Consider the following 9,754-nt stretch of genomic DNA (forward strand, 5'->3'; position numbering starts at 1 on the left):
TATTCTGTTATGTCGTGAAGGCTTGATAATGAATTGCACAATGTTCATTCCAATAGGATAATAACGATGTATAAGAAATCCAGCGAGCATATGTTAAAGCCGTCTTATTGGTGTAGTGTTGGCATTTCCTGTTGAGAAGTTAGGTGAAAAATTTGAACGTGATGACGTAATGTGGAATGTGCAGTAGAGGGCCCTAGAATAAGAAAGATAGCTGTTGTTAGTGTTAAAATAGGCAAGTTTTTGTGTCTTGAGATGTAAAGTAATGAAAAAATGAAAAATGAGAAGTGCGGCACATCTGATTACTTACGTTCTCGCCTGTCTGACAGCGACTAGTTCAGTGTGGAAGCCTGTGGTTGACTGAGAGCTAACTATGGAGGTCGTGTGTGAAGGGAGCCGCCATGAGGGGAAATTAGGGGAAGGTTAGGATCAGTAGGCGGGAAGCCGTCACATGGAAGCTTGTTAGTGGGTTTGTCAAAGTAAGAACTATTGAGCAATGCCTCAAAAATTACGTTCGCAGTTTCGGAAATTTCATTCAAATTGTGAAAGGGATTGCATTTATGATCTATATTAATATAGATGTTTTCTAAAACATTGAGTAAAGTGCTTTTATTATGAAAATAAAGAATTTTTAAGTCCTGTTCTATGGAAGTGAAGGAATGATTGGATTCTGTCATGTGAGTACTCATGGCGGAGTACCTTCTATGTTTAGCGGCGTTGATATGTTCCTTATATCTAACTGAAAAGCCTCTTCCGGTTTGCCCAATGTAGCTCGCGGAACATTGGTTACACTTTAACTTATAAACGCCTGACCTATTATATTTATTCATAGTGTTGTTAATTTTATGTTGGTTGTAAAAAAAATTAGTATTATTGTTGACTGTTTTAAAAGCAATGTTGATCTTATGTTTCTTGAGGGTGTTGGTGATATCATAAATCTTACTATTTGTATAAGTGAAAGTGGCATATTTGTCTGTTTTTCATTTTGTTTCTCTAAGTAAAGTTGAACTGGATTCGCAAAAAAAATTCTAATTTAATTAAAGTCAGCAAATCTACAGCTCCTTTATTTCCCGAAAAAGCCATAGACTCGTTAAAAAAGAAGATTAACGAAAATGATCTAATAGTCACGAAAGCGGACAAAGGCAATGCCACAGTTATTATGAACAAAGAAACTTACGTGCAAAAAACTGAAACCTTCTTTTCTGATAACTCTTTTAAACTGACAAAAAAAGATCCTACTAACAATATCCAAAAAAACTTAAAACAATTATTGAAACAGACGTCCTTTATTCTTACTGAACATGATTCTCAAAAACTCATTAATATGAATCCCAGTATCCCCACAGCTAAAGCATTGCCTAAAGTCCACAAAATAGATATTCCCATAAGGACCCATAGTTAACTACAGGAACAGCCCGACTTACAAAACTTCCAAATTTATTCATAATTTCTTGAAGAAATACTACAAATTTGAAAATCCCAACTCCATCAGGAATTCTATAGAATTTTGTAATTTGACAAAAAACCTAGAATTACAGCCGCAACAAAAAATGTACCCATTTGACATTAAAAACATGTATTCCAATATACCAGTCAAGAAAACTTTAAAGATCATCAAGGATAATTTTCTAAAACACAGAAAATTAAGCATACAAGAAATAGAAGAATTTTTAAATATTTTAGAATTTGTAACTTCCAACAACTATTTCACTTTTAATGGGAAAATTTATAAGCAGGATAGTCTTCCTATGGGCTCCCCGGCTTCAGGAATAATGGCAGAAATTTATTTAGACCACTTGGAAAATTCCAAAATTCTTAACAAAATTAAAGGTATCGTATTCTGGACACGCTTTGTTGATGATACATTTACTTTAATAGATCACAACGTCTCCAACGGTGATATCGTTCTTGAACAGTTGAATGCAGTCGATCCATGGATCAAGTTTACTTCCGAAGCGGAAGTCAATAATTCATTAAACTTCTTAGATGTCACTATTAACAATAGCTCCAACAAATTCTCTTATACCATATTTAGGAAGCCCACCCAAACTATTAATACTATTCGACAAGACTCAACGCATCCGGAATCTCAAAAAAGAGCAACATTTTATAGTTTAATCCACAGAGCCTTTCACGTCCCTTTATCAAATGCTAATCGTAAAAAAAACTTGAATTTATCCGCTTAATAGCGAGTAAAAATGGTTTTAGCAGACATTTCATTGACAGGATAATCAACAAAGTTACTAACAAATCCAGTTCAACTTTACTTAGAGAAACAAAAAGAAAAACAGACAAATATGCCACTTTCACTTATACAAATAGTAAGATTTATGATATCACCAACACCCTCAAGAAACATAAGATCAACATTGCTTTTAAAACAGTCAACAATAATACTAATTTTTTTTACAACCAACATAAAATTAACAACACTATGAATAAATATAATAGGTCAGGCGTTTATAAGTTAAAGTGTAACCAATGTTCCGCGAGCTACATTGGGCAAACCGGAAGAGGCTTTTCAGTTAGATATAAGGAACATATCAACGCCGCTAAACATAGAAGGTACTCCGCCATGAGTACTCACATGACAGAATCCAATCATTCCTTCACTTCCATAGAACAGGACTTAAAAATTCTTTATTTTCATAATAAAAGCACTTTACTCAATGTTTTAGAAAACATCTATATTAATATAGATCATAAATGCAATCCCTTTCACAATTTGAATGAAATTTCCGAAACTGCGAACGTAATTTTTGAGGCATTGCTCAATAGTTCTTACTTTGACAAACCCACTAACAAGCTTCCATGTGACGGCTTCCCGCCTACTGATCCTAACCTTCCCCTAATTTCCCCTCATGGCGGCTCCCTTCACACACGACCTCCATAGTTAGCTCTCAGTCAACCACAGGCTTCCACACTGAACTAGTCGCTGTCAGACAGGCGAGAACGTAAGTAATCAGATGTGCCGCACTTCTCATTTTTCATTTTTTCATTACTTTACATCTCAAGACACAAAAACTTGCCTATTTTAACACTAACAACAGCTATCTTTCTTATTCTAGGGCCCTCTACTGCACATTCCACATTACGTCATCACGTTCAAATTTTTCACCTAACTTCTCAACAGGAAATGCCAACACTACACCAATAAGACGGCTTTAACATATGCTCGCTGGATTTCTTATACATCGTTATTATCCTATTGGAATGAACATTGTGCAATTCATTATCAAGCCTTCACGACATAACAGAATATTATATATTAACACATCACACAAAAAGGAATAATTTTAACGCAAAGTTTTTACTGAATCATCCCATGTGGACAATTTTAATTTTAATGTCAACGGTATTCTTAAGTGCTGTGCTCAAAACAGTTCTGAATTCTTCACCATTTTAAATGACATATTCGGTTATCCGAATTATTTTAATGTATTACTTTGTCCTTGTCCTTGTAGCTTTTTCTCAAAAGTTTTTATGGCTGATGATGTCTACAAGGTAGACGAAACATGTCCCGATATAATTAAAAATCATGTAAATATTTAGTTAATAAAGAATCTTAGTATTGTAAAGGTGGAACATTTGACCTAACCTTCAACGTATACTCACGACAATACGGGCTTTATAATGAAGTTTATTTTATGTAATTTCATATCGTGTTACTACATGTGTAGCTACAAGAAAAGCTAAAATATTGGCGGATCACAATAAAAGGACCATTATTCCAGGAGTTTAAAATTACATATTGTAACATATTTCGTTGCATGATACATATTTTCATAAATATTACATATTTTAAATATTTTGAAGGATATTGCGTATTTGAACCCACATGTCTCTAACATCTAAAAATAATTTAATAATTTAAAGTGAAGTATTCTGCCAAAGAATCGCATCCCATAGCAGTAGTATAATTGGATGGTTCGGCGGCCTCCTCCGCCGCCCGCCTCCTCCTCCTCCTCCTCCTCCTCCCTCCTCCTCCTCCTCCTCCTCCCGCGGGAGATTTGAATTTTGGCGGGAGACTTGAATTTGTAAACAAAGCCACGTGCTTTTTGACAGCTGTCATCGACAACAACGCATCGCTAACCTCACTGCTGCCATCTTGACGGGCCTAAACCTCACTAGTGCCAACTTAACCTAACTAGCATGAGGTAAACAAAGCCACGTGTTTTTTGACAGCCACGTGCTTTTGACAGACAACAACGCATCGCTAACCTCAGTACTGCCATCTTGACGGGCCTAAACCTCAGTAGTGCCAACTTAACCTAACTAGCGCGAGATAAACAAAGCCACATGCTTTTTGACAGCCACGTGCTTTTTGACAGATTTGTAAACAAAGCCACGTGCTTTTTGACAGACAACAACGCATCGCTAACCTCAGTACTGCCATCTTGACGGGCCTAAACCTCAGTGGTACCAACTTAACCTAACTAGCGTGAGGTAAACAAGGCCACGTGTTTTTTTGACAGCCACGTGCTTTTTGACAGACAACAACAACGCATCGCTAACCTCAGTACTGCCATCTTGACGGGCCTAAACCTCAGTAGTACCAACTTAACCTAACTAGCGCGAGATAAACAAATCCACGTGCTTTTTGACAGCCACGTGCCTTTTTGACAGCTGTCATCCGCCATCTTTAAACACTGTGCTGCCCTCTTTAGCTACTTACCTTTGACAGCTGTCATCCGCAGTGCTGCCATCTTGGCGGGCCTAAACCTTAGTGCTACCAACTTAAACTCACTAGCGTGAGATAAACAAATCCACGTGCTTTTTGACAGCTGTCATCCGCCATCTTTAATCTATAGAGCACAGTGCTGCCCTCTTTAGCTACTTACCTTTGAAATGTGGTGGCGGATAATTTGAAAAATGCTTTTTGACAGCAGCCATCTTGCATCGCAAACCTCAGTGCTGCCCTCTTTAGCTAGATACCTGTGGTGGCAGACAATTCCACGTGACAGCAGCCATCTTTAATCAAGAGAGCACCGTGCTACCCTCTATGTGGTGGCGGCAAATTGAAAAATTCCACGTGCTCTTGTTTGGAAACAAACTCACGTGCTTTTTTGACAGCTGTCATCTGCCATCTTTAATCTATAGAGCACAGTGCTGCCCTCTTTAGTTTGAAATGTGGTGGCGGCAAATTCCACGTGCTCTTGTTTGGAAACAAAGCCATGTGCTTTTTTTGACAGCTGTCATCCGCCATCTTTAATCAACAGAGCACCGTGCTGCTATCATGCGGGCAATTTCATCACCTGTCATCCGCCATCTTTAATCCACAGAACACCGTGCTGCCCTCTTTATGGCTACTACCTTAAGCACGTAGTAGCGGGCAATTTGAAAAGTTCTGCTAGCTATCATCCACCATCTTTAATCAAGAGAGCACCGTGCTGCTATCTTTAGCTAGATACCTTTGAAATGTGGTGGCGGCAAATTGAAAAATTCCACGTGCTCTTGTTTGGAAACAAACTCACATGCTTTTTTGACAGCTACCATCCGCCATCTTTAATCAACAGAGCATAGTGCTGCCCTCTTTAGTTTGAAATGTGGTGGTGGCAAATTCTACGTGCTCTTGTTTGGTAAACATAGCCACGTGCTTTTTTGACAGCTATCATCCACCATCTTTAATCCAGAGAGCACCGTGCTGCCCTCTTTATCGTAGTAGATGTAAATTCGTCACCTGTCATCCGCAGTGCTGCCATCTTTAGCTAGATACCTTTGAAATGTGGTGGTGGATAATTTAAAAAGAGAAATTCTACAGCGGCCCTCTCTCGACGCTAATTGCATAAGATGGCGGCTATACATGACTCCTTAAGGGTGCTTACGCAAGATGGCTGCTATACACAGACGCCCTTGGAATGCTTGCTCAAGATGGTAGTTATACATGGCTCCTTATGAGATGCCCTAGGGATGCTTGCTCAAGATAGCGACTGCTCTTATGGGACGGCTTAAGTGTCCTTGCACAAGATGGCTTGAGACGCCCTAAGGATGCTTGCGCAAGATGGCGGACACAAGATGGCGGCTATACACGTCTCCTTATGAGACGCCTTAAGGGTGCTTGCGCAAGATGGCTGCTGCTCTTAGCTTAGAGGCTAACGTGTCGTGCTAGTTCGATTCATTAAATTTGGGGCTTAAATGCATAATGTTAAATATCTCCAAAACGGTGCATCGTAGAGCAAAACGGACAAAATTTTTCTACCCAATACCTCGGTTCGCAGTATGGGGAACAAGTAAAACATCGTCTAATGATGAAATCAACGGTTCGGTTCCTACTTAGGCCCTTTGGCATTCGCTCTGTTTTAGCTTGTATTGAAGCAAGTATTCGTAACATGATCAGGTTTAGCTATGGTAGAGAGTATAACGTGCCGTGCAGGTTCGATTCATTAAATTTGGGGCTTAAATGCAAAATGTTAAATATCTCGAAAACGGTGCATCGTAGAGCAAAACCTGATACCTAGGTTTGCAGTATCAGGAACAAGAAAAAAACATAGTCTAATGATGAGATCGACGGTTCGATCCCTACTTAGCCCCTTTGGCATTGGCAGCTATCTAATTCTACAAGATGGGGGGCTATACATAGCTTCTTATGAGGCAGCTTAAGAGCGCTTGCACAAGATGGCTGCTGCTCTTATGAGACTCCCTAGGGGTGCTTGCGCAAGGTAGCAGCGTCAAGACGGTGACTATACACAGCTCCTTATGATACGGTCTAGAGGTGCTCACACAAGATGGTGGCTGCTCTGATGAAGAAAGCTAGCTTTGCATCGTGCAGGTATCTTTACAGCACTAAACCTCATACCTTTGAAATGTAATTTGAAAAATTCTACGTGCTTTTTCTTAACAGCAGCTATCTTTAAACAATAGCGGCTATACATAAGCTGTTAAGGCCTCCTCTTATGTCAAGGCATAAACCTGCATCGGGATAGCTAGAGTAAGCACGTGCTGCGGTGATGACGTCATTATGCATGTTTAGACTTGCAAATCACTAAAGAAACAAAACAAGACTAGAATCGAACACTGCACTCTATGCTGTTAACTTTATCATGTGATCGGAACATTGATTGAAGTGTTTAGAACACTAAATAAGTAGAACAGAACACTGTACTCGATACAACATGTCAGGGGATACCTTTGTTCTAAGAAGATTAGATTACCGCACATTCCTTGTAGGGCTAATAGGCTAAAGGGCTAATGGGCAAAAGGGCAAAAAGGCTAATGGGCTAAAGGGCTAAAGGGCTAATGGGCTAAAGGGCTAAAGGGCTAGGGTGCCTCTCCTCTCTTTATCCGGGCTTGAGACCGGCTCTACAACTAGAGGCGGAGTTAACACCCTAAGGAAGGGAGAATGTTGGGAAATAATCTATACGAATATAGCTACTCGATCGACTATATACTACAGATGGATGACTTAGGTGAGGGTAAGCGCTTACTTAATAATACCAACACGACGTAATTCATGCTCTATTTAAAAAATATCTTCTTTGTACTGTGTGTAACCAGCATCAGGATAGGCTCTTAGCAGTTGTAAACGTTTTACCAGTACGTTGGGGTCTTTACAGTAGCTTATATCTACATAGGGTAACAGAGGCTTGTTGTGAACTTTGAGTCTATATGCAGGCAGTTGATGTGCAGGGACTTGTTTTGATATAATACGTGCTTCAGCAGTAGCGTTTCTAGGTACAAACATAACTTGTTTCGATAGCGATGAAGCGTTGAAATTTCCTTCTTCTTTACCTTGCATCTCTTCTTGAGATGTTTGCACTTCGACAGAACGTGTAGTAGGCTTAGGAAATGAAGTAAAATCATCAAGCTGTAATGGCAATGAATTTTCTTCTTCTTCTACTTTCCCTTTACTACTGTCTTGATCAACATCATTATCCTTATTATCATAATCATGATCTTGCCTCTCTTTATCTTGAAGTTTGTGCTCAGTAACAGAACTTGCAGCAGGCCTAGACAACAAGGGAGAATTAAAAATCTCTCGCAGAGGTGTACTTTTAAAACATAAATCAGTGTTCGCTGGAATATGGTCGAGCTCTTTGTATTTTGTTCCCGATAAAGCTACATTACACGCGGCTTCATGACGTTGAGCGTTGTATGCCTTCTTGAACTCTCTTCTACAATGTTTGCATTGAAAAATCGTCCTACATGATATCTCATGACGTCTCCTGTGATAGCTTCGGGAAAATGCTTTTCCACACTCTTCGCAAATATACCTAGAAATAGGATTTTCCATGACGGACTTTTATCTTCTGCTAACAGATTCTTCTTTAAATCTACTCGACATTTGTTACTCTCAACTTCGATGATGCGAACAGCTTAGCGATTAACAGTAAACTAACACAAAAGCGTATAACCAAGGTAGCAACAGTAAGGTTTAAGCCCATCAAGATGGCAAGAGTGAGGTTAGCGACGTTCTGCTGTTGGATTTTAAATTCCGCGCTATAACATGCATAAGGTGGCAGCCTTGAGGTTTACTGCCGTAAAGATGGCAGCAGTGAGGTTAGCGACGCTCTATTGTCCTTCAAAGTGAGGTTAGGCTCCGTCAAGAAGACAGCTGTCAAAAAAGCACGTGGCTATGTTTACCAAACAAGAGCACGTGGTCATGACATCACGGTCACGTAATCAATCCTTAGCTCTACGTCGTTAAGAGCAGCATTAGGATTAGCTATGTTTAAAAATCTTAGGAACAGAGCAGCAGTATGAATAACCATGTTTTAAAGCGTGTAGACATCACCTATCGATTTTACATGCATCGAGTCTCGTACTAAACTTCTTCCGCTAGATCGTGCTGCTATCTTAGCATAACCTATACGCATCACCTTAAAGTACAATGAATAGTCATGTTTCAAAGCGTGTACGCATCAACTATCGATTTTGCATGTATCGAATCTCGTACTGAACTTCTTCAGGTAGATTGTGCTGGTATCTTAGCATAACTTATACACATGAACTTAAAGTACAAAGAATAGCCATGTTTCAAAGCGTGTACATATTACTTATCGATTTTGCAAGCATCGACTTTGGTACTAAACTTCTTCCTCTAGATTGTGCTGCTATCTTAGCATAACCTATGTGCATGAACTTGAAGTACAAGGAATAACCATGTTTCAAAGCGTGTACATATCACCCTGAACTTCTTCCGCTAGATTGTACTCCTATCTTAGCATAGCCTATACGCACGAACTTAAAGCACAAAAAATAACGATGTTTAACAGCGTGTACACATCACCTACTGATTTGCATGCATCGACTATTTTTTACCGCCAGAGTGTACAACGATCGCATATGTGTATTGCTAACGTATGTGTATAAAGTTAAAGCACAAAGAATAGCTATACTCCAAAGCGTGTACACATCACCTATCGATTTTGCATGCAACAAAGAATAGCTATACTCCAAAGCGTGTACACATCACCTATCGATGTTGCATGCATCGACTATCGTACTAAACGTCTACCGCTAGAGTGTACAACGTTCGCAATTGTGTGCTGCTACCTATGTGCGTGAACTTAAAGCACAAAGAATAGCGTGTACACAACACCTGTCAATTTTGCACGCATTAACTCTTGTAGTAAACTTCTTCCACAACAGCGTGCGATCATCGCTTGTGTGTGCTGCAATCTTAACATAACCTATGTGCACGAAGTTAAAGCACAAAGAATACCCAAGTTCAAAGCGTGTACACATCACCTATCGATTTTGCATGCATCATCTTTCTTACTAAACTTTTTCCACTAGAGCGTGCAACAACCTTATAAGT

Source organism: Anabrus simplex, chromosome 1 (genome assembly GCF_040414725.1).
Source record: "Anabrus simplex isolate iqAnaSimp1 chromosome 1, ASM4041472v1, whole genome shotgun sequence".
Classification (NCBI taxonomy): domain Eukaryota; kingdom Metazoa; phylum Arthropoda; class Insecta; order Orthoptera; family Tettigoniidae; genus Anabrus; species Anabrus simplex.